The sequence below is a fragment of the Panthera pardus genome, unplaced genomic scaffold (genome assembly GCF_024362965.1).
Source record: "Panthera pardus isolate Hobbes unplaced genomic scaffold, ASM2436296v1 HiC_scaffold_120, whole genome shotgun sequence".
NCBI classification, from domain to species: domain Eukaryota; kingdom Metazoa; phylum Chordata; class Mammalia; order Carnivora; family Felidae; genus Panthera; species Panthera pardus.
The window spans coordinates 60,127-84,549 of record NW_026526678.1 but is presented as its reverse complement, the minus strand read 5'-3'; positions in this window follow the sequence as shown (position 1 = coordinate 84,549).

Below are 24,423 nucleotides of genomic sequence, written 5' to 3'. Positions count from 1 at the left end.
TAGGAGTGTTGGAAAACCTATGAAATTTCTATGCAGAAAGTGACAAAGACTCAAATATGTAAAACAACACTGTGGTGAAACCATCTTTCAAATATATCTGGGTTCACTGGTTAGGAGTATTTGAAAACTTATGCGGAGCCTACATGGAAAGTATCTTGCACTCACTCTGTCAAGCAACACACTGGGGAAGCTGTCCTTCAATTAATACCTTATTTCACTAAATTAGATGTGTTTGAAAACCATGCGGGGCCTACAATGAAACTGCCATATACTCACCTCTGTGAAACAACACTCTGGGGAAACAATCTTTCTCCTCGCATCTGGTTTCAATAAGTTACAATTGTACGAAAGAACTCCCGAAGGCCTACGGGCATAGTACCTGATACCTAACTTTGTGAAACAACACTGTGGGGAAAACGTATTTCAACTAAAAACCGGTTTCACTAAGTTAGAAGTGTTTGAAAACCCGGGTGGGAACAATGGGGATAGTGAGACATACTCAACTTTGTGAAACAACACTGTGATGAATCGGTTTGTCAACTAAAATCTGATTTCACTTAGAACTGTTTGTAAAACCATGTGGGGCCTATGAGAATAGTTCCATATACACAGCTCTGTGAAACAACACTATGGGGAAACCATATTTCAACTAATATCTCATTTCGTTAAGTTAAACTTGTTTGAAACACTTGTGGGGCCTAGGAAGATAGGGCCATATACTAAAGGCTGTCAAACAACATTGAGGGAAATCCATGTTTTAACTAACATCATGTTTCACTAAGTCACTAGTGTTTTAAAACCCCTGCAGGGAACTATGAGAAAACTGCCATACACTAAACTGTGTGAAAAAAAACATAAACAATCTTTGAGCTACTGTCTGGTTTGAAAAATATAGAAGAGTTTAAAACCCATTGCAGGGCATAGATGGAAAGGGCCATATACTCTGAAACAACATTGTGATGTAACCGTCTTACAATTAACACCTCGATTCTGTAAGTGAGAAGCCATTGAAATCCTAAGCGGGTACTACCCAGAAAGTGTCATAGGCTCAACTCTGTAAAACAACACTATGGTGAAACATTCGTTCAAATATCATCTGCGATCACAAGTTAAAAATGTTAGAAAACCTATCTTGAGCTTGAACGGAAAGTATCTTACAAAGAAGTGTTTGAAAAGCATGCGGGAACTAAAACAAAAGAGCGATATACTCTGCCAAGAGACACTGTGGAGAAACAATATTTCTCTTAAAATCTGGTTTCAAAAAATTACAAGTCTATCAAAAGACACCCGCAAGAGTACAAGCGTAGTGCCATACACTCAAAACTCTGAAACAACAATGTGAGGAAGCCGACGTTCAAGTAACATCTGGTTTCACAAAGGAGTGTTTGAAAAACCATGTGGAGCCTAAGAGAATCGTTCGTACACTCAATTCAGTGAAACAAAACTGAGGGGTAACATTCAACTGTCAACTTGTTTCTTTAAGTTAGAAAGGATAGAAAAACTCTGTGAGTCCTAAGAAAAAGTTCTTTAGACACCACATTACAAAACAAAATTGAAGTGAAACCACCGTTCAAGTGTCGCCTTGACTCAGGAAGTTAGAAGTGTCTGAAAACCTGTGTGAGGCTTCAGCAAGAAGTGCACTTCGGGGAAACCAACTTTCGACTAACATCCCGTCTCACTGAGTTCGGAGTGTTTGAAATCGTATGCGGGGACGATGCAGAAAGTTCCATGAGTTCCACTCTGTCAGGCGGCACGTTGGGGAAACCATCTTTCAACTAACATCTTGTATCCCTCAGTGAGAAGTGTTTGAAGACCTATGCGGAGAAACATACGGAGGGTGACGCGCACCAGCCACTGGGAAAGAATCCTGTGGAGAACTCATCTTTCGATGAGCATCATGTTTCACTAAGGTGGAAGTGTCGCAACCCACCCCCCCCACCCCACCCCCCGACCCTCCCGCCCCCGCGGGGCCTATGCCGAAAGTGCCATAAACTCAACCCTGTGAAACTGCACTTTGGGGGCAATCATCTTTCAACCAACATGTTGCATCAACAAGTTAAAAGTGTTTGAAAACCTATGCGGGGAACGATGTGGAAAGTGGCATGATTTCGAAACTCTGAAAGCATACTGCAGAGAAACCATCTCTCAACGAACATGTTGTTTGACTAAGTTAGAAGAGTTTGAAAACGTATGCGGACGTATCAGGTAGGTGTTGTCTAGTCTTTGTTTCAATAAGAAGTGTTTGAAAACCCACGCAGGGCTTATGCAGAAATGCTTGAACGCAACTCTGTGAAACAATAGTGTGGTGATAGCATCTTTCAACTAATGTCTCATTTCACAAAGTTAGAATAGTTTTAAAATCTATGCAGAACCTACATGAAAAGTCCCATATACCCAACTCTGTGAAACAAAATGGTGGCAAAGAGTCTTTCACCTAACATTTGGTTTCAGGAAATGAGAACTGCTTGAAAATCTATGGGAAGCCTACAGGGTAAGGTCCATAAACTCAACTCTGTGAAACCACACTGTGGTGAAATCGTCTTTCAAGTAACATCTATCTGATTTCAGAAAATGAGAAGTGTTTGAAAATCCATGCAGGGTCTGGGAGGAATGGGGATCTATATTCAACTCTGTGAAACAACACAGTGGGGAAACCGTCTTTCAACTTAAAACTGGTTTCACGAAGTTAGAAGTGTTTGAAACACCATGCGGAGCGTATGAGGATAGTGCCACATACTCAGCTCTGTGAAACAACACTATGAGGAAGCCATCTTTCAACTAAAATCTCATTCTAGGAAGTTAGACTTGTTTCAAAAGCAATGTAGGGCCTATGCATAAAGTGCCATACACCCAACTCTGTCAGACAGCACTGGGTTATCCATCTTTGAACTAACACTGTGCTTCATTAGTTAATATAGTGCTTTAAAACTTATTGGGGGAACTATGGGGGCAGTTCCATACACTCAACTCTGTGAAACAAAAACCTGGTGAGACCATCTTTGAACTACTGTCAGATTTCAAAAATTGAGAGGTGTTTGAAAACCCATGCAGGGCCTAGGTAGAAGGAGCCATATATCCTCAACTCTGAAACAACACTGTGAGGTAACCATCATTCAATTAACACCTTGTTTCACTGAGAAGAGTTTGAAAACCTATGCTGGTTTTACACAAAAAAGTGCCATAAACTCAAATCTGCCAAAGAAAAATGTGGGGAAATAGTCTTCCGCCTAACATCTGGTTTCAGGAAGTGAAAACTGAAAACCTATGTGGGGCCTACAGAGTTAGGGCCATATGTGAAATCACTCTATGGTGAAAACGTCTTGCAAATAACATTTATCTTATTTCAGAAATTGAGAAGTGCTTGAAAACCCATGCAGGGCCTAGGTGGAAGGGAAAATATCCTCAAATCTGAAACACTGTGAGGTAGCCATCTTTCAATTAACACCTTGTTTACTGAGAAGTGTTTGAAAACCTATGCAGCTTCTACACAGAAAGTGCCACATGCTCAAATCTGTAAAACAACACTGTGGTGAAACCGTCTTTCAAATAACATCTGGGTTCACTTGTGGGAAGTGTTTCAAAAACAATGGGGGCTTATGCGGAAAATGCCATATATAAAACTTGGTCAAGCAGCTTTTGGGGAAACCATCATCTTGTTTCACCAATGTAGAAAGGTTTGAAAAACTTTACTAAGAGTGATGAGGAAAGTGACAAATTCCCGACTCTGTGAAAATATATACCATGGAGCAAGCATCTTTCAACTCACATCTTGTTTCTCTAAGTTCAAAGTGTTTGAAATCCTATGAAAGGTCTAACAGCAATGTGCCATATACCCAACTGTGTAAATAAACATAAGTGTGGTGAAATGATCTTTCAACTAATATCTGGTTTACTCAGTTACAACTGTTTGAAAACACATGCGGGTCCTAGGTGGATAGTGCCATACACTCAATGAAACAACACTGTGGTGAAACCCACTCTCAACTAACTTCTCATTGCACAGAGTTACAAACGTTTGCAAACCTAAGTGGAGCCTACACGGAAAGTGCCATATACTCAAGTCCATGAAATAACACTGTGGGGAAACCATCTTTCAAATAACATCTGGTTTCCCTAAGAAGCATTTGAAAACCCACGTGGAGCCTATGCAGAAAGTTCATTATACTCAAATCTATCAGGCAGAACTTTAAGAAAACTATGTTTTAATTAACCTCTTGTTTTACTAAGTTACAAGTATTTGAAAACCATTCAGTCATACAACAAAAGAGCCATATCCCTAACTTTAGGAAATACCATGGGGATCCCATCTTTCCACTAACAGCTCATTTCACAATATTAGAGATGTTAGTAAACCCATTCAGGGCCTACACGGAAAGTGCCATATACTGACCTCTGTGAAAACAGAGTGGTGAAACAATCTTTCAACTAATATTTGGTTTCATTGAGTTAAAATTGAAAACTTTGCGGGACCCGTGAGAAAAGCACAATGTATTAACCCTGTGATAGAAGACTGAGGGGAAACCATATTCCAACTAAAATGTTTCATTGTTACAAGTGTGTGAAAAGCATCCAGAGACTACAAAGTGCCATACACTCAACTTTGTGACCCAACACTGTGGGGAAACCATCTTTCAACTAACATCTTGTTTCCCAAAAGTGGTGTTTGAAGACCCATGTAGAATCTGCGTCAAAAGTGCGAGGTAGTCAACTCCTTTAAACAGCACTGTGGGGAATACATGTTTCAACTATCTTCTAATTTCACTTAGGAGTGTTGGAAAACCTATGAAATTTCTATGCAGAAAGTGACAAAGACTCAAATATGTAAAACAACACTGTGGTGAAACCATCTTTCAAATATATCTGGGTTCACTGGTTAGGAGTATTTGAAAACTTATGCGGAGCCTACATGGAAAGTATCTTGCACTCACTCTGTCAAGCAACACACTGGGGAAGCTGTCCTTCAATTAATACCTTATTTCACTAAATTAGATGTGTTTGAAAACCATGCGGGGCCTACAATGAAACTGCCATATACTCACCTCTGTGAAACAACACTCTGGGGAAACAATCTTTCTCCTCGCATCTGGTTTCAATAAGTTACAATTGTACGAAAGAACTCCCGAAGGCCTACGGGCATAGTACCTGATACCTAACTTTGTGAAACAACACTGTGGGGAAAACGTATTGCAACTAAAAACCGGTTTCACTAAGTTAGAAGTGTTTGAAAACCCGGGTGGGAACAATGGGGATAGTGAGACATACTCAACTTTGTGAAACAACACTGTGATGAATCGGTTTGTCAACTAAAATCTGATTTCACTTAGAACTGTTTGTAAAACCATGTGGGGCCTATGAGAATAGTTCCATATACACAGCTCTGTGAAACAACACTATGGGGAAACCATATTTCAACTAATATCTCATTTCGTTAAGTTAAACTTGTTTGAAACACTTGTGGGGCCTAGGAAGATAGGGCCATATACTAAAGGCTGTCAAACAACATTGAGGGAAATCCATGTTTTAACTAACATCATGTTTCACTAAGTCACTAGTGTTTTAAAACCCCTGCAGGGAACTATGAGAAAACTGCCATACACTAAACTGTGTGAAAAAAAACATAAACAATCTTTGAGCTACTGTCTGGTTTGAAAAATATAGAAGAGTTTAAAACCCATTGCAGGGCATAGATGGAAAGGGCCATATACTCTGAAACAACATTGTGATGTAACCGTCTTACAATTAACACCTCGATTCTGTAAGTGAGAAGCCATTGAAATCCTAAGCGGGTACTACCCAGAAAGTGTCATAGGCTCAACTCTGTAAAACAACACTATGGTGAAACATTCGTTCAAATATCATCTGCGATCACAAGTTAAAAATGTTAGAAAACCTATCTTGAGCTTGAACGGAAAGTATCTTACAAAGAAGTGTTTGAAAAGCATGCGGGAACTAAAACAAAAGAGCGATATACTCTGCCAAGAGACACTGTGGAGAAACAATATTTCTCTTAAAATCTGGTTTCAAAAAATTACAAGTCTATCAAAAGACACCCGCAAGAGTACAAGCGTAGTGCCATACACTCAAAACTCTGAAACAACAATGTGAGGAAGCCGACGTTCAAGTAACATCTGGTTTCACAAAGGAGTGTTTGAAAAACCATGTGGAGCCTAAGAGAATCGTTCGTACACTCAATTCAGTGAAACAAAACTGAGGGGTAACATTCAACTGTCAACTTGTTTCTTTAAGTTAGAAAGGATAGAAAAACTCTGTGAGTCCTAAGAAAAAGTTCTTTAGACACCACATTACAAAACAAAATTGAAGTGAAACCACCGTTCAAGTGTCGCCTTGACTCAGGAAGTTAGAAGTGTCTGAAAACCTGTGTGAGGCTTCAGCAAGAAGTGCACTTCGGGGAAACCAACTTTCGACTAACATCCCGTCTCACTGAGTTCGGAGTGTTTGAAATCGTATGCGGGGACGATGCAGAAAGTTCCATGAGTTCCACTCTGTCAGGCGGCACGTTGGGGAAACCATCTTTCAACTAACATCTTGTATCCCTCAGTGAGAAGTGTTTGAAGACCTATGCGGAGAAACATACGGAGGGTGACGCGCACCAGCCACTGGGAAAGAATCCTGTGGAGAACTCATCTTTCAATGAGCATCATGTTTCACTAAGGTGGAAGTGTCGCAACCCACCCCCCCCCCCACCCCACCCCCCGACCCTCCCGCCCCCGCGGGGCCTATGCCGAAAGTGCCATAAACTCAACCCTGTGAAACTGCACTTTGGGGGCAACCATCTTTCAACTAACATGTTGCATCAACAAGTTAAAAGTGTTTGAAAACCTATGCGGGGAACGATGTGGAAAGTGGCATGATTTCGAAACTCTGAAAGCATACTGCAGAGAAACCATCTCTCAACGAACATGTTGTTTGACTAAGTTAGAAGAGTTTGAAAACGTATGCGGACGTATCAGGTAGGTGTTGTCTAGTCTTTGTTTCAATAAGAAGTGTTTGAAAACCCACGCAGGGCTTATGCAGAAATGCTTGAACGCAACTCTGTGAAACAATAGTGTGGTGATAGCATCTTTCAACTAATGTCTCATTTCACAAAGTTAGAATAGTTTTAAAATCTATGCAGAACCTACATGAAAAGTCCCATATACCCAACTCTGTGAAACAAAATGGTGGCAAAGAGTCTTTCACCTAACATTTGGTTTCAGGAAATGAGAACTGCTTGAAAATCTATGGGAAGCCTACAGGGTAAGGTCCATAAACTCAACTCTGTGAAACCACACTGTGGTGAAATCGTCTTTCAAGTAACATCTATCTGATTTCAGAAAATGAGAAGTGTTTGAAAATCCATGCAGGGTCTGGGAGGAATGGGGATCTATATTCAACTCTGTGAAACAACACAGTGGGGAAACCGTCTTTCAACTTAAAACTGGTTTCACGAAGTTAGAAGTGTTTGAAACACCATGCGGAGCGTATGAGGATAGTGCCACATACTCAGCTCTGTGAAACAACACTATGAGGAAGCCATCTTTCAACTAAAATCTCATTCTAGGAAGTTAGACTTGTTTCAAAAGCAATGTAGGGCCTATGCATAAAGTGCCATACACCCAACTCTGTCAGACAGCACTGGGTTATCCATCTTTGAACTAACACTGTGCTTCATTAGTTAATATAGTGCTTTAAAACTTATTGGGGGAACTATGGGGGCAGTTCCATACACTCAACTCTGTGAAACAAAAACCTGGTGAGACCATCTTTGAACTACTGTCAGATTTCAAAAATTGAGAGGTGTTTGAAAACCCATGCAGGGCCTAGGTAGAAGGAGCCATATATCCTCAACTCTGAAACAACACTGTGAGGTAACCATCATTCAATTAACACCTTGTTTCACTGAGAAGAGTTTGAAAACCTATGCTGGTTTTACACAAAAAAGTGCCATAAACTCAAATCTGCCAAAGAAAAATGTGGGGAAATAGTCTTCCGCCTAACATCTGGTTTCAGGAAGTGAAAACTGAAAACCTATGTGGGGCCTACAGAGTTAGGGCCATATGTGAAATCACTCTATGGTGAAAACGTCTTGCAAATAACATTTATCTTATTTCAGAAATTGAGAAGTGCTTGAAAACCCATGCAGGGCCTAGGTGGAAGGGAAAATATCCTCAAATCTGAAACACTGTGAGGTAGCCATCTTTCAATTAACACCTTGTTTACTGAGAAGTGTTTGAAAACCTATGCAGCTTCTACACAGAAAGTGCCACATGCTCAAATCTGTAAAACAACACTGTGGTGAAACCGTCTTTCAAATAACATCTGGGTTCACTTGTGGGGGCTTATGCGGAAAATGCCATATATAAAACTTGGTCAAGCAGCTTTTGGGGAAACCATCATCTTGTTTCACCAATGTAGAAAGGTTTGAAAAACTTTACTAAGAGTGATGAGGAAAGTGACAAATTCCCGACTCTGTGAAAATATACCATGGAGCAAGCATCTTTCAACTCACATCTTGTTTCTCTAAGTTCAAAGTGTTTGAAATCCTATGAAAGGTCTAACAGCAATGTGCCATATACCCAACTGTGTAAATAAACATAAGTGTGGTGAAATGATCTTTCAACTAATATCTGGTTTACTCAGTTACAACTGTTTGAAAACACATGCGGGTCCTAGGTGGATAGTGCCATACACTCAATGAAACAACACTGTGGTGAAACCCACTCTCAACTAACTTCTCATTGCACAGAGTTACAAACGTTTGCAAACCTAAGTGGAGCCTACACGGAAAGTGCCATATACTCAAGTCCATGAAATAACACTGTGGGGAAACCATCTTTCAAATAACATCTGGTTTCCCTAAGAAGCATTTGAAAACCCACGTGGAGCCTATGCAGAAAGTTCATTATACTCAAATCTATCAGGCAGAACTTTAAGAAAACTATGTTTTAATTAACCTCTTGTTTTACTAAGTTACAAGTATTTGAAAACCATTCAGTCATACAACAAAAGAGCCATATCCCTAACTTTAGGAAATACCATGGGGATCCCATCTTTCCACTAACAGCTCATTTCACAATATTAGAGATGTTAGTAAACCCATTCAGGGCCTACACGGAAAGTGCCATATACTGACCTCTGTGAAAACAGAGTGGTGAAACAATCTTTCAACTAATATTTGGTTTCATTGAGTTAAAATTGAAAACTTTGCGGGACCCGTGAGAAAAGCACAATGTATTAACCCTGTGATAGAAGACTGAGGGGAAACCATATTCCAACTAAAATGTTTCATTGTTACAAGTGTGTGAAAAGCATCCAGAGACTACAAAGTGCCATACACTCAACTTTGTGACCCAACACTGTGGGGAAACCATCTTTCAACTAACATCTTGTTTCCCAAAAGTGGTGTTTGAAGACCCATGTAGAATCTGCGTCAAAAGTGCGAGGTAGTCAACTCCTTTAAACAGCACTGTGGGGAATACATGTTTCAACTATCTTCTAATTTCACTTAGGAGTGTTGGAAAACCTATGAAATTTCTATGCAGAAAGTGACAAAGACTCAAATATGTAAAACAACACTGTGGTGAAACCATCTTTCAAATATATCTGGGTTCACTGGTTAGGAGTATTTGAAAACTTATGCGGAGCCTACATGGAAAGTATCTTGCACTCACTCTGTCAAGCAACACACTGGGGAAGCTGTCCTTCAATTAATACCTTATTTCACTAAATTAGATGTGTTTGAAAACCATGCGGGGCCTACAATGAAACTGCCATATACTCACCTCTGTGAAACAACACTCTGGGGAAACAATCTTTCTCCTCGCATCTGGTTTCAATAAGTTACAATTGTACGAAAGAACTCCCGAAGGCCTACGGGCATAGTACCTGATACCTAACTTTGTGAAACAACACTGTGGGGAAAACGTATTGCAACTAAAAACCGGTTTCACTAAGTTAGAAGTGTTTGAAAACCCGGGTGGGAACAATGGGGATAGTGAGACATACTCAACTTTGTGAAACAACACTGTGATGAATCGGTTTGTCAACTAAAATCTGATTTCACTTAGAACTGTTTGTAAAACCATGTGGGGCCTATGAGAATAGTTCCATATACACAGCTCTGTGAAACAACACTATGGGGAAACCATATTTCAACTAATATCTCATTTCGTTAAGTTAAACTTGTTTGAAACACTTGTGGGGCCTAAGAAGATAGGGCCATATACTAAAGGCTGTCAAACAACATTGAGGGAAATCCATGTTTTAACTAACATCATGTTTCACTAAGTCACTAGTGTTTTAAAACCCCTGCAGGGAACTATGAGAAAACTGCCATACACTAAACTGTGTGAAAAAAAAACATAAACAATCTTTGAGCTACTGTCTGGTTTGAAAAATATAGAAGAGTTTAAAACCCATTGCAGGGCATAGATGGAAAGGGCCATATACTCTGAAACAACATTGTGATGTAACCGTCTTACAATTAACACCTTGATTCATTAAGTGAGAAGCCATTGAAATCCTAAGCGGGTACTACCCAGAAAGTGTCATAGGCTCAACTCTGTAAAACAACACTATGGTGAAACATTCGTTCAAATATCATCTGCGATCACAAGTTAAAAATGTTAGAAAACCTATCTTGAGCTTGAACGGAAAGTATCTTACAAAGAAGTGTTTGAAAAGCATGCGGGAACTAAAACAAAAGAGCGATATACTCTGCCAAGAGACACTGTGGAGAAACAATATTTCTCTTAAAATCTGGTTTCAAAAAATTACAAGTCTATCAAAAGACACCCGCAAGAGTACAAGCGTAGTGCCATACACTCAAAACTCTGAAACAACAATGTGAGGAAGCCGACGTTCAAGTAACATCTGGTTTCACAAAGGAGTGTTTGAAAAACCATGTGGAGCCTAAGAGAATCGTTCGTACACTCAATTCAGTGAAACAAAACTGAGGGGTAACATTCAACTGTCAACTTGTTTCTTTAAGTTAGAAAGGATAGAAAAACTCTGTGAGTCCTAAGAAAAAGTTCTTTAGACACCACATTACAAAACAAAATTGAAGTGAAACCATCGTTCAAGTGTCGCCTTGACTCAGGAAGTTAGAAGTGTCTGAAAACCTGTGTGAGGCTTCAGCAAGAAGTGCACTTCGGGGAAACCAACTTTCGACTAACATCCCGTCTCACTGAGTTCGGAGTGTTTGAAATCGTATGCGGGGACGATGCAGAAAGTTCCATGAGTTCCACTCTGTCAGGCGGCACGTTGGGGAAACCATCTTTCAACTAACATCTTGTATCCCTCAGTGAGAAGTGTTTGAAGACCTATGCGGAGAAACATACGGAGGGTGACGCGCACCAGCCACTGGGAAAGAATCCTGTGGAGAACTCATCTTTCGATGAGCATCATGTTTCACTAAGGTGGAAGTGTCGCAACCCACCCCCCCCACCCCACCCCCCGACCCTCCCGCCCCCGCGGGGCCTATGCCGAAAGTGCCATAAACTCAACCCTGTGAAACTGCACTTTGGGGGCAACCATCTTTCAACCAACATGTTGCATCAACAAGTTAAAAGTGTTTGAAAACCTATGCGGGGAACGATGTGGAAAGTGGCATGATTTCGAAACTCTGAAAGCATACTGCAGAGAAACCATCTCTCAACGAACATGTTGTTTGACTAAGTTAGAAGAGTTTGAAAACGTATGCGGACGTATCAGGTAGGTGTTGTCTAGTCTTTGTTTCAATAAGAAGTGTTTGAAAACCCACGCAGGGCTTATGCAGAAATGCTTGAACGCAACTCTGTGAAACAATAGTGTGGTGATAGCATCTTTCAACTAATGTCTCATTTCACAAAGTTAGAATAGTTTTAAAATCTATGCAGAACCTACATGAAAAGTCCCATATACCCAACTCTGTGAAACAAAATGGTGGCAAAGAGTCTTTCACCTAACATTTGGTTTCAGGAAATGAGAACTGCTTGAAAATCTATGGGAAGCCTACAGGGTAAGGTCCATAAACTCAACTCTGTGAAACCACACTGTGGTGAAATCGTCTTTCAAGTAACATCTATCTGATTTCAGAAAATGAGAAGTGTTTGAAAATCCATGCAGGGTCTGGGAGGAATGGGGATCTATATTCAACTCTGTGAAACAACACAGTGGGGAAACCGTCTTTCAACTTAAAACTGGTTTCACGAAGTTAGAAGTGTTTGAAACACCATGCGGAGCGTATGAGGATAATGCCACATACTCAGCTCTGTGAAACAACACTATGAGGAAGCCATCTTTCAACTAAAATCTCATTCTAGGAAGTTAGACTTGTTTCAAAAGCAATGTAGGGCCTATGCATAAAGTGCCATACACCCAACTCTGTCAGACAGCACTGGGTTATCCATCTTTGAACTAACACTGTGCTTCATTAGTTAATATAGTGCTTTAAAACTTATTGGGGGAACTATGGGGGCAGTTCCATACACTCAACTCTGTGAAACAAAAACCTGGTGAGACCATCTTTGAACTACTGTCAGATTTCAAAAATTGAGAGGTGTTTGAAAACCCATGCAGGGCCTAGGTAGAAGGAGCCATATATCCTCAACTCTGAAACAACACTGTGAGGTAACCATCATTCAATTAACACCTTGTTTCACTGAGAAGAGTTTGAAAACCTATGCTGGTTTTACACAAAAAAGTGCCATAAACTCAAATCTGCCAAAGAAAAATGTGGGGAAATAGTCTTCCGCCTAACATCTGGTTTCAGGAAGTGAAAACTGAAAACCTATGTGGGGCCTACAGAGTTAGGGCCATATGTGAAATCACTCTATGGTGAAAACGTCTTGCAAATAACATTTATCTTATTTCAGAAATTGAGAAGTGCTTGAAAACCCATGCAGGGCCTAGGTGGAAGGGAAAATATCCTCAAATCTGAAACACTGTGAGGTAGCCATCTTTCAATTAACACCTTGTTTACTGAGAAGTGTTTGAAAACCTATGCAGCTTCTACACAGAAAGTGCCACATGCTCAAATCTGTAAAACAACACTGTGGTGAAACCGTCTTTCAAATAACATCTGGGTTCACTTGTGGGGGCTTATGCGGAAAATGCCATATATAAAACTTGGTCAAGCAGCTTTTGGGGAAACCATCATCTTGTTTCACCAATGTAGAAAGGTTTGAAAAACTTTACTAAGAGTGATGAGGAAAGTGACAAATTCCCGACTCTGTGAAAATATACCATGGAGCAAGCATCTTTCAACTCACATCTTGTTTCTCTAAGTTCAAAGTGTTTGAAATCCTATGAAAGGTCTAACAGCAATGTGCCATATACCCAACTGTGTAAATAAACATAAGTGTGGTGAAATGATCTTTCAACTAATATCTGGTTTACTCAGTTACAACTGTTTGAAAACACATGCGGGTCCTAGGTGGATAGTGCCATACACTCAATGAAACAACACTGTGGTGAAACCCACTCTCAACTAACTTCTCATTGCACAGAGTTACAAACGTTTGCAAACCTAAGTGGAGCCTACACGGAAAGTGCCATATACTCAAGTCCATGAAATAACACTGTGGGGAAACCATCTTTCAAATAACATCTGGTTTCCCTAAGAAGCATTTGAAAACCCACGTGGAGCCTATGCAGAAAGTTCATTATACTCAAATCTATCAGGCAGAACTTTAAGAAAACTATGTTTTAATTAACCTCTTGTTTTACTAAGTTACAAGTATTTGAAAACCATTCAGTCATACAACAAAAGAGCCATATCCCTAACTTTAGGAAATACCATGGGGATCCCATCTTTCCACTAACAGCTCATTTCACAATATTAGAGATGTTAGTAAACCCATTCAGGGCCTACACGGAAAGTGCCATATACTGACCTCTGTGAAAACAGAGTGGTGAAACAATCTTTCAACTAATATTTGGTTTCATTGAGTTAAAATTGAAAACTTTGCGGGACCCGTGAGAAAAGCACAATGTATTAACCCTGTGATAGAAGACTGAGGGGAAACCATATTCCAACTAAAATGTTTCATTGTTACAAGTGTGTGAAAAGCATCCAGAGACTACAAAGTGCCATACACTCAACTTTGTGACCCAACACTGTGGGGAAACCATCTTTCAACTAACATCTTGTTTCCCAAAAGTGGTGTTTGAAGACCCATGTAGAATCTGCGTCAAAAGTGCGAGGTAGTCAACTCCTTTAAACAGCACTGTGGGGAATACATGTTTCAACTATCTTCTAATTTCACTTAGGAGTGTTGGAAAACCTATGAAATTTCTATGCAGAAAGTGACAAAGACTCAAATATGTAAAACAACACTGTGGTGAAACCATCTTTCAAATATATCTGGGTTCACTGGTTAGGAGTATTTGAAAACTTATGCGGAGCCTACATGGAAAGTATCTTGCACTCACTCTGTCAAGCAACACACTGGGGAAGCTGTCCTTCAATTAATACCTTATTTCACTAAATTAGATGTGTTTGAAAACCATGCGGGGCCTACAATGAAACTGCCATATACTCACCTCTGTGAAACAACACTCTGGGGAAACAATCTTTCTCCTCGCATCTGGTTTCAATAAGTTACAATTGTACGAAAGAACTCCCGAAGGCCTACGGGCATAGTACCTGATACCTAACTTTGTGAAACAACACTGTGGGGAAAACGTATTGCAACTAAAAACCGGTTTCACTAAGTTAGAAGTGTTTGAAAACCCGGGTGGGAACAATGGGGATAGTGAGACATACTCAACTTTGTGAAACAACACTGTGATGAATCGGTTTGTCAACTAAAATCTGATTTCACTTAGAACTGTTTGTAAAACCATGTGGGGCCTATGAGAATAGTTCCATATACACAGCTCTGTGAAACAACACTATGGGGAAACCATATTTCAACTAATATCTCATTTCGTTAAGTTAAACTTGTTTGAAACACTTGTGGGGCCTAAGAAGATAGGGCCATATACTAAAGGCTGTCAAACAACATTGAGGGAAATCCATGTTTTAACTAACATCATGTTTCACTAAGTCACTAGTGTTTTAAAACCCCTGCAGGGAACTATGAGAAAACTGCCATACACTAAACTGTGTGAAAAAAAAACATAAACAATCTTTGAGCTACTGTCTGGTTTGAAAAATATAGAAGAGTTTAAAACCCATTGCAGGGCATAGATGGAAAGGGCCATATACTCTGAAACAACATTGTGATGTAACCGTCTTACAATTAACACCTTGATTCATTAAGTGAGAAGCCATTGAAATCCTAAGCGGGTACTACCCAGAAAGTGTCATAGGCTCAACTCTGTAAAACAACACTATGGTGAAACATTCGTTCAAATATCATCTGCGATCACAAGTTAAAAATGTTAGAAAACCTATCTTGAGCTTGAACGGAAAGTATCTTACAAAGAAGTGTTTGAAAAGCATGCGGGAACTAAAACAAAAGAGCGATATACTCTGCCAAGAGACACTGTGGAGAAACAATATTTCTCTTAAAATCTGGTTTCAAAAAATTACAAGTCTATCAAAAGACACCCGCAAGAGTACAAGCGTAGTGCCATACACTCAAAACTCTGAAACAACAATGTGAGGAAGCCGACGTTCAAGTAACATCTGGTTTCACAAAGGAGTGTTTGAAAAACCATGTGGAGCCTAAGAGAATCGTTCGTACACTCAATTCAGTGAAACAAAACTGAGGGGTAACATTCAACTGTCAACTTGTTTCTTTAAGTTAGAAAGGATAGAAAAACTCTGTGAGTCCTAAGAAAAAGTTCTTTAGACACCACATTACAAAACAAAATTGAAGTGAAACCATCGTTCAAGTGTCGCCTTGACTCAGGAAGTTAGAAGTGTCTGAAAACCTGTGTGAGGCTTCAGCAAGAAGTGCACTTCGGGGAAACCAACTTTCGACTAACATCCCGTCTCACTGAGTTCGGAGTGTTTGAAATCGTATGCGGGGACGATGCAGAAAGTTCCATGAGTTCCACTCTGTCAGGCGGCACGTTGGGGAAACCATCTTTCAACTAACATCTTGTATCCCTCAGTGAGAAGTGTTTGAAGACCTATGCGGAGAAACATACGGAGGGTGACGCGCACCAGCCACTGGGAAAGAATCCTGTGGAGAACTCATCTTTCGATGAGCATCATGTTTCACTAAGGTGGAAGTGTCGCAACCCACCCCCCCCACCCCACCCCCCGACCCTCCCGCCCCCGCGGGGCCTATGCCGAAAGTGCCATAAACTCAACCCTGTGAAACTGCACTTTGGGGGCAACCATCTTTCAACCAACATGTTGCATCAACAAGTTAAAAGTGTTTGAAAACCTATGCGGGGAACGATGTGGAAAGTGGCATGATTTCGAAACTCTGAAAGCATACTGCAGAGAAACCATCTCTCAACGAACATGTTGTTTGACTAAGTTAGAAGAGTTTGAAAACGTATGCGGACGTATCAGGTAGGTGTTGTCTAGTCTTTGTTTCAATAAGAAGTGTTTGAAAACCCACGCAGGGCTTATGCAGAAATGCTTGAACGCAACTCTGTGAAACAATAGTGTGGTGATAGCATCTTTCAACTAATGTCTCATTTCACAAAGTTAGAATAGTTTTAAAATCTATGCAGAACCTACATGAAAAGTCCCATATACCCAACTCTGTGAAACAAAATGGTGGCAAAGAGTCTTTCACCTAACATTTGGTTTCAGGAAATGAGAACTGCTTGAAAATCTATGGGAAGCCTACAGGGTAAGGTCCATAAACTCAACTCTGTGAAACCACACTGTGGTGAAATCGTCTTTCAAGTAACATCTATCTGATTTCAGAAAATGAGAAGTGTTTGAAAATCCATGCAGGGTCTGGGAGGAATGGGGATCTATATTCAACTCTGTGAAACAACACAGTGGGGAAACCGTCTTTCAACTTAAAACTGGTTTCACGAAGTTAGAAGTGTTTGAAACACCATGCGGAGCGTATGAGGATAGTGCCACATACTCAGCTCTGTGAAACAACACTATGAGGAAGCCATCTTTCAACTAAAATCTCATTCTAGGAAGTTAGACTTGTTTCAAAAGCAATGTAGGGCCTATGCATAAAGTGCCATACACCCAACTCTGTCAGACAGCACTGGGTTATCCATCTTTGAACTAACACTGTGCTTCATTAGTTAATATAGTGCTTTAAAACTTATTGGGGGAACTATGGGGGCAGTTCCATACACTCAACTCTGTGAAACAAAAACCTGGTGAGACCATCTTTGAACTACTGTCAGATTTCAAAAATTGAGAGGTGTTTGAAAACCCATGCAGGGCCTAGGTAGAAGGAGCCATATATCCTCAACTCTGAAACAACACTGTGAGGTAACCATCATTCAATTAACACCTTGTTTCACTGAGAAGAGTTTGAAAACCTATGCTGGTTTTACACAAAAAAGTGCCATAAACTCAAATCTGCCAAAGAAAAATGTGGGGAAATAGTCTTCCGCCTAACATCTGGTTTCAGGAAGTGAAAACTGAAAACCTATGTGGGGCCTACAGAGTTAGGGCCATATGTGAAATCACTCTATGGTGAAAACGTCTTGCAAATAACATTTATCTTATTTCAGAAATTGAGAAGTGCTTGAAAACCCATGCAGGGCCTAGGTGGAAGGGAAAATATCCTCAAATCTGAAACACTGTGAGGTAGCCATCTTTCAATTAACACCTTGTTTACTGAGAAGTGTTTGAAAACCTATGCAGCTTCTACACAGAAAGTGCCACATGCTCAAATCTGTAAAACAACACTGTGGTGAAACCGTCTTTCAAATAACATCTGGGTTCACTTGTGGGGGCTTATGCGGAAAATGCCATATATAAAACTTGGTCAAGCAGCTTTTGGGGAAACCATCATCTTGTTTCACCAATGTAGAAAGGTTTGAAAAACTTTACTAAGAGTGATGAGGAAAGTGACAAATTCCCGACTCTGTGAAAATATACCATGGAGCAAGCATCTTTCAACTCACATCTTGTTTCTCTAAGTTCAAAGTGTTTGAAATCCTATGAAAGGTCTAACAGCAATGTGCCATATACCCAACTGTGTAAATAAACATAAGTGTGGTGAAATGATCTTTCAACTAATATCTGGTTTACTCAGTTACAACTGTTTGAAAACACATGCGGGTCCTAGGTGGATAGTGCCATACACTCAATGAAACAACACTGTGGTGAAACCCACTCTCAACTAACTTCTCATTGCACAGAGTTACAAACGTTTGCAAACCTAAGTGGAGCCTACACGGAAAGTGCCATATACTCAAGTCCATGAAATAACACTGTGGGGAAACCATCTTTCAAATAACATCTGGTTTCCCTAAGAAGCATTTGAAAACCCACGTGGAGCCTATGCAGAAAGTTCATTATACTCAAATCTATCAGGCAGAACTTTAAGAAAACTATGTTTTAATTAACCTCTTGTTTTACTAAGTTACAAGTATTTGAAAACCATTCAGTCATACAACAAAAGAGCCATATCCCTAACTTTAGGAAATACCATGGGGATCCCATCTTTCCACTAACAGCTCATTTCACAATATTAGAGATGTTAGTAAACCCATTCAGGGCCTACACGGAAAGTGCCATATACTGACCTCTGTGAAAACAGAGTGGTGAAACAATCTTTCAACTAATATTTGGTTTCATTGAGTTAAAATTGAAAACTTTGCGGGACCCGTGAGAAAAGCACAATGTATTAACCCTGTGATAGAAGACTGAGGGGAAACCATATTCCAACTAAAATGTTTCATTGTTACAAGTGTGTGAAAAGCATCCAGAGACTACAAAGTGCCATACACTCAACTTTGTGACCCAACACTGTGGGGAAACCATCTTTCAACTAACATCTTGTTTCCCAAAAGTGGTGTTTGAAGACCCATGTAGAATCTGCGTCAAAAGTGCGAGGTAGTCAACTCCTTTAAACAGCACTGTGGGGAATACATGTTTCAACTATCTTCTAATTTCACTTAGGAGTGTTGGAAAACCTATGAAATTTCTATGCAGAAAGTGACAAAGACTCAAATATGTAAAACAACACTGTGGTGAAACCATCTTTCAAATATATCTGGGTTCACTGGTTAGGAGTATTTGAAAACTTATGCGGAGCCTACATGGAAAGTATCTTGCACTCACTCTGTCAAGCAACACACTGGGGAAGCTGTCCTTCAATTAATACCTTATTTCACTAAATTAGATGTGTTTGAAAACCATGCGGGGCCTACAATGAAACTGCCATATACTCACCTCTGTGAAACAACACTCTGGGGAAACAATCTTTCTCCTCGCATCTGGTTTCAATAAGTTACAATTGTACGAAAGAACTCCCGAAGGCCTACGGGCATAGTACCTGATACCTAACTTTGTGAAACAACACTGTGGGGAAAACGTATTGCAACTAAAAACCGGTTTCACTAAGTTAGAAGTGTTTGAAAACCCGGGTGGGAACAATGGGGATAGTGAGACATACTCAACTTTGTGAAACAACACTGTGATGAATCGGTTTGTCAACTAAAATCTGATTTCACTTAGAACTGTTTGTAAAACCATGTGGGGCCTATGAGAATAGTTCCATATACACAGCTCTGTGAAACAACACTATGGGGAAACCATATTTCAACTAATATCTCATTTCGTTAAGTTAAACTTGTTTGAAACACTTGTGGGGCCTAAGAAGATAGGGCCATATACTAAAGGCTGTCAAACAACATTGAGGGAAATCCATGTTTTAACTAACATCATGTTTCACTAAGTCACTAGTGTTTTAAAACCCCTGCAGGGAACTATGAGAAAACTGCCATACACTAAACTGTGTGAAAAAAAAACATAAACAATCTTTGAGCTACTGTCTGGTTTGAAAAATATAGAAGAGTTTAAAACCCATTGCAGGGCATAGATGGAAAGGGCCATATACTCTGAAACAACATTGTGATGTAACCGTCTTACAATTAACACCTTGATTCATTAAGTGAGAAGCCATTGAAATCCTAAGCGGGTACTACCCAGAAAGTGTCATAGGCTCAACTCTGTAAAACAACACTATGGTGAAACATTCGTTCAAATATCATCTGCGATCACAAGTTAAAAATGTTAGAAAACCTATCTTGAGCTTGAACGGAAAGTATCTTACAAAGAAGTGTTTGAAAAGCATGCGGGAACTAAAACAAAAGAGCGATATACTCTGCCAAGAGACACTGTGGAGAAACAATATTTCTCTTAAAATCTGGTTTCAAAAAATTACAAGTCTATCAAAAGACACCCGCAAGAGTACAAGCGTAGTGCCATACACTCAAAACTCTGAAACAACAATGTGAGGAAGCCGACGTTCAAGTAACATCTGGTTTCACAAAGGAGTGTTTGAAAAACCATGTGGAGCCTAAGAGAATCGTTCGTACACTCAATTCAGTGAAACAAAACTGAGGGGTAACATTCAACTGTCAACTTGTTTCTTTAAGTTAGAAAGGATAGAAAAACTCTGTGAGTCCTAAGAAAAAGTTCTTTAGACACCACATTACAAAACAAAATTGAAGTGAAACCATCGTTCAAGTGTCGCCTTGACTCAGGAAGTTAGAAGTGTCTGAAAACCTGTGTGAGGCTTCAGCAAGAAGTGCACTTCGGGGAAACCAACTTTCGACTAACATCCCGTCTCACTGAGTTCGGAGTGTTTGAAATCGTATGCGGGGACGATGCAGAAAGTTCCATGAGTTCCACTCTGTCAGGCGGCACGTTGGGGAAACCATCTTTCAACTAACATCTTGTATCCCTCAGTGAGAAGTGTTTGAAGACCTATGCGGAGAAACATACGGAGGGTGACGCGCACCAGCCACTGGGAAAGAATCCTGTGGAGAACTCATCTTTCGATGAGCATCATGTTTCACTAAGGTGGAAGTGTCGCAACCCACCCCCCCCACCCCACCCCCCGACCCTCCCGCCCCCGCGGGGCCTATGCCGAAAGTGCCATAAACTCAACCCTGTGAAACTGCACTTTGGGGGCAACCATCTTTCAACCAACATGTTGCATCAACAAGTTAAAAGTGTTTGAAAACCTATGCGGGGAACGATGTGGAAAGTGGCATGATTTCGAAACTCTGAAAGCATACTGCAGAGAAACCATCTCTCAACGAACATGTTGTTTGACTAAGTTAGAAGAGTTTGAAAACGTATGCGGACGTATCAGGTAGGTGTTGTCTAGTCTTTGTTTCAATAAGAAGTGTTTGAAAACCCACGCAGGGCTTATGCAGAAATGCTTGAACGCAACTCTGTGAAACAATAGTGTGGTGATAGCATCTTTCAACTAATGTCTCATTTCACAAAGTTAGAATAGTTTTAAAATCTATGCAGAACCTACATGAAAAGTCCCATATACCCAACTCTGTGAAACAAAATGGTGGCAAAGAGTCTTTCACCTAACATTTGGTTTCAGGAAATGAGAACTGCTTGAAAATCTATGGGAAGCCTACAGGGTAAGGTCCATAAACTCAACTCTGTGAAACCACACTGTGGTGAAATCGTCTTTCAAGTAACATCTATCTGATTTCAGAAAATGAGAAGTGTTTGAAAATCCATGCAGGGTCTGGGAGGAATGGGGATCTATATTCAACTCTGTGAAACAACACAGTGGGGAAACCGTCTTTCAACTTAAAACTGGTTTCACGAAGTTAGAAGTGTTTGAAACACCATGCGGAGCGTATGAGGATAGTGCCACATACTCAGCTCTGTGAAACAACACTATGAGGAAGCCATCTTTCAACTAAAATCTCATTCTAGGAAGTTAGACTTGTTTCAAAAGCAATGTAGGGCCTATGCATAAAGTGCCATACACCCAACTCTGTCAGACAGCACTGGGTTATCCATCTTTGAACTAACACTGTGCTTCATTAGTTAATATAGTGCTTTAAAACTTATTGGGGGAACTATGGGGGCAGTTCCATACACTCAACTCTGTGAAACAAAAACCTGGTGAGACCATCTTTGAACTACTGTCAGATTTCAAAAATTGAGAGGTGTTTGAAAACCCATGCAGGGCCTAGGTAGAAGGAGCCATATATCCTCAACTCTGAAACAACACTGTGAGGTAACCATCATTCAATTAACACCTTGTTTCACTGAGAAGAGTTTGAAAACCTATGCTGGTTTTACACAAAAAAGTGCCATAAACTCAAATCTGCCAAAGAAAAATGTGGGGAAATAGTCTTCCGCCTAACATCTGGTTTCAGGAAGTGAAAACTGAAAACCTATGTGGGGCCTACAGAGTTAGGGCCATATGTGAAATCACTCTATGGTGAAAACGTCTTGCAAATAACATTTATCTTATTTCAGAAATTGAGAAGTGCTTGAAAACCCATGCAGGGCCTAGGTGGAAGGGAAAATATCCTCAAATCTGAAACACTGTGAGGTAGCCATCTTTCAATTAACACCTTGTTTACTGAGAAGTGTTTGAAAACCTATGCAGCTTCTACACAGAAAGTGCCACATGCTCAAATCTGTAAAACAACACTGTGGTGAAACCGTCTTTCAAATAACATCTGGGTTCACTTGTGGGAAGTGTTTCAAAAACAATGGGGGCTTATGCGGAAAATGCCATATTTAAAACTTGGTCAAGCAGCTTTTGGGGAAACCATCATCTTGTTTCACCAATGTAGAAAGGTTTGAAAAACTTTACTAAGAGTGATGAGGAAAGTGACAAATTCCCGACTCTGTGAAAATATATACCATGGAGCAAGCATCTTTCAACTCACATCTTGTTTCTCTAAGTTCAAAGTGTTTGAAATCCTATGAAAGGTCTAACAGCAATGTGCCATATACCCAACTGTGTAAATAAACATAAGTGTGGTGAAATGATCTTTCAACTAATATCTGGTTTACTCAGTTACAACTGTTTGAAAACACATGCGGGTCCTAGGTGGATAGTGCCATACACTCAATGAAACAACACTGTGGTGAAACCCACTCTCAACTAACTTCTCATTGCACAGAGTTACAAACGTTTGCAAACCTAAGTGGAGCCTACACGGAAAGTGCCATATACTCAAGTCCATGAAATAACACTGTGGGGAAACCATCTTTCAAATAACATCTGGTTTCCCTAAGAAGCATTTGAAAACCCACGTGGAGCCTATGCAGAAAGTTCATTATACTCAAATCTATCAGGCAGAACTTTAAGAAAACTATGTTTTAATTAACCTCTTGTTTTACTAAGTTACAAGTATTTGAAAACCATTCAGTCATACAACAAAAGAGCCATATCCCTAACTTTAGGAAATACCATGGGGATCCCATCTTTCCACTAACAGCTCATTTCACAATATTAGAGATGTTAGTAAACCCATTCAGGGCCTACACGGAAAGTGCCATATACTGACCTCTGTGAAAACAGAGTGGTGAAACAATCTTTCAACTAATATTTGGTTTCATTGAGTTAAAATTGAAAACTTTGCGGGACCCGTGAGAAAAGCACAATGTATTAACCCTGTGATAGAAGACTGAGGGGAAACCATATTCCAACTAAAATGTTTCATTGTTACAAGTGTGTGAAAAGCATCCAGAGACTACAAAGTGCCATACACTCAACTTTGTGACCCAACACTGTGGGGAAACCATCTTTCAACTAACATCTTGTTTCCCAAAAGTGGTGTTTGAAGACCCATGTAGAATCTGCGTCAAAAGTGCGAGGTAGTCAACTCCTTTAAACAGCACTGTGGGGAATACATGTTTCAACTATCTTCTAATTTCACTTAGGAGTGTTGGAAAACCTATGAAATTTCTATGCAGAAAGTGACAAAGACTCAAATATGTAAAACAACACTGTGGTGAAACCATCTTTCAAATATATCTGGGTTCACTGGTTAGGAGTATTTGAAAACTTATGCGGAGCCTACATGGAAAGTATCTTGCACTCACTCTGTCAAGCAACACACTGGGGAAGCTGTCCTTCAATTAATACCTTATTTCACTAAATTAGATGTGTTTGAAAACCATGCGGGGCCTACAATGAAACTGCCATATACTCACCTCTGTGAAACAACACTCTGGGGAAACAATCTTTCTCCTCGCATCTGGTTTCAATAAGTTACAATTGTACGAAAGAACTCCCGAAGGCCTACGGGCATAGTACCTGATACCTAACTTTGTGAAACAACACTGTGGGGAAAACGTATTGCAACTAAAAACCGGTTTCACTAAGTTAGAAGTGTTTGAAAACCCGGGTGGGAACAATGGGGATAGTGAGACATACTCAACTTTGTGAAACAACACTGTGATGAATCGGTTTGTCAACTAAAATCTGATTTCACTTAGAACTGTTTGTAAAACCATGTGGGGCCTATGAGAATAGTTCCATATACACAGCTCTGTGAAACAACACTATGGGGAAACCATATTTCAACTAATATCTCATTTCGTTAAGT